Raw genomic sequence first — 2,881 nt, 5'->3', positions numbered from 1 at the left:
CCCAGCACCCGGCTATATCGGTCCCATTGTCTTTTCTCTCATGCACCGTTCGCCTGGCAGGCGAAAATACCTTCGCGATGACTTAAAAACTCGACACGCAAGCCTTTTTGTTCGGAAAGTTCGTTACGGCTAACGAATGTCGCGAAAAGGGAGAGAGAGGAGGACTGGTTCCGCTGCGTATCGAACTGTTGCGTTTTTCTTACCGTTATAAAGAACCAAGTTGATGATTATATTCCTTGTGTCAAAGTCTGTTGCACTGCGAAAGTTTTTATAGTACGATCAGCCAAGGAGATTCCAATATAGTTTTACTTTTATAGCGAAACTTTTTGTTTGAAAAAGAAAGAGGTTTCGCGAACGTTTATGAGCTTATTCACAAAGCGGGCTCTTTCAGGTAAGAGCATAAGACGATTCTTTCTAATCGTAATTGTAATCTAACTTTAACGAACAAAGTAGAAGAAAAATGTCTCCCAACTATGCGTTGTAAGCTGTGTTAATATCTGTTTGGTTTCCAATTTATCTCTATGTCCTTGAGGAAGCTAATGGTTTTCGAAAACCAATGGTCACGATTTTAATATACTGCTTTTTCATGTACACTGCGCCCCCATTTACGCCTATTTGTACAATCTACAACGCGGATACTAATACTTCGTCTAACTCTGTTTCCTATGATGCGGTAGAGGACTTTCTCGTTATACAACCGATCGCCATATTTTTGGAAAAATGAATTACGCAAAAGACATAAATATAGCGACATATTCTTTCTTTGCTTCAAAATTTGAAAAATAAAATTAAAAAATTTCCTGTATAAATGTAAAATTAAAATTAATTTTTAATTCGTGCCACGCAGCTCTATAAAAGTTCAATTCGTGAAAAAGGAAATTGAAAATTTGTAAATAAAGAAAGAGAGAAGACAGAAAATAAAAGATCCAACAAATATGATGATATATTAAAATGATCCATTTTGTTGAAAATCTAGATACTGTCAGTCTGTCATTGGCTAAATACTCTATTGGTAATAGAACGATCTGCAAATAAATAATCTAGGACCCATTAATATAGAGAAACAAAAAACTTCACAAGCATATACTTTTCTATCAAATAATGACGATAGCATATACCTAGATCCGAATGAATAATTGTATGTACCATACACGGTTGTCGTAACTCGAAATTTAGTGGCACCGTACAGAACGCAACCATTAATCATCGGACCACGCACTGACACAACATCCCCTATAGACCACTCCGACACGAGATGGCATGTGACGCCATAAATTGCTAAATTAAAAGGCCGAACGGCTATACAAAATAGTACCAGTGTGCTGTTTTTTACGACCACGGAATGGTTCTGTTGTATTGTTTTTATATTTACTGATTTGCATCCGAATGATGTTCGCGTAATTAGCATAGAAAGAGCACAAGGTGTTACGGTTTAATTGCCTGAAAGGAATACTTTATATCTTCCTGTTTTATTGCAAACCCTATAAATATTGAAAACTTAAAAGATCCAAAATGTTTGGTAATACGACGTTATTATTTTTAGAAGCAAATTAAGAACGTTTGGATTACCTCGATTTTACAAGAAAGAAAATTACTTTTTTAATTCATCTTTCCATTGTGTTATACTGTATATATCGATCATCCATATCGATCGTACAAGATAAAATGTTCATCGAATTGAGAGTAGATGCTCTATTTTAAAATGTAAGTATAAAATAAAAATAGAAGAACGTAATTAATTGTAACATAATTTTTCGAGTCTATTGCAAATGTTCACTTAAAATCTAAAAATTGTACATAAACACGTGAGATTTTATTGAATGCAATACACTTGCTAATCTGATATGAAACAAAATATCTATCATTTGTAAGGACGCGTATTAAAATGGTTTCATAATATTTCTGGAACGTTCGTTAAAATCAAATACTTTTGGATGACACTGTATATAATTTACTGAATCGAATTTTTATTCGATCTTGTCGCTGCCTACGTGACACACGGCTTTTCCAATAAAATTGCAATGTCACGTCAAAAATGACATACGACCGATAAAGTTTAATTCAAAAAATGTAATTTAAGATAACACCAAAAAAGGAGTCTATCAATCAATCAACGAGTCCTAAGCTTCTAGATTAAAAAATAAACGAAGACAAACTTCTCCTTTTCCATACAAATCTCTCTCTGTTAAATTCAATTTTTCCATCGAATACGCGAGTCGAATTCGTCAACGTTACTGCCCCCCCCCCTCCTCGCCCTTAATAACGAAACGAAAAAGAAAGAACACGCGGTGGAAAAAAGAAACATTTCACCGAGCGGGTGTATTTTATCCATCGAAATTTCTCGTCGTTCCCTTGCTCTCGTAATCCAGCGATCCGAGAGGGTCGGCACGTCTAACAAATCGGTTCGCGGCCATAAATTGAAATGCTAAAAGCGAAATTGGGTAGGAATTAGGAAAAACGCCACGAAATGGGACGATGATTACACGAAGGAAAGTTGCAAGGCGGAGGTGAACGAGAGAACGAACGAGCGAGCGAGCGACGGTGAAGGTTGAAAGGGTCGAGGAGGTGGGTCGGACGAAGAGGTGGGCCCAGCGGCAAAGTCGGAATTCCCTTAGCCCGCGTTGAGGGGGTTGCGCTGGCCATCGGTAGTCTATGGTGGAACTGCGACTAGAACGAACGAGGGTGAAAGAAAAGAGTGGAGCAAGCGCGAGGGTTAAAATGGTGGGGGTAGCAGTATTGCTGCGTCTTACCGAAGGAAAAAGGGGGAGGCCGGCGTAGAAACGCGACGAGGAAAGGGAATGGTTACGGGGTTGCGATGGTGGAGGGTGCTCCGAGTGCCGCGTAAATAACTTCCATCTTCGAGGGTGCAACCACCCGCTTG

This window comes from Bombus impatiens, unplaced genomic scaffold (assembly GCF_000188095.3).
Source record: "Bombus impatiens unplaced genomic scaffold, BIMP_2.2 scf_0899, whole genome shotgun sequence".
Lineage (NCBI taxonomy): Eukaryota > Metazoa > Arthropoda > Insecta > Hymenoptera > Apidae > Bombus > Bombus impatiens.
Note: the sequence above shows the minus strand (reverse complement) of the source record.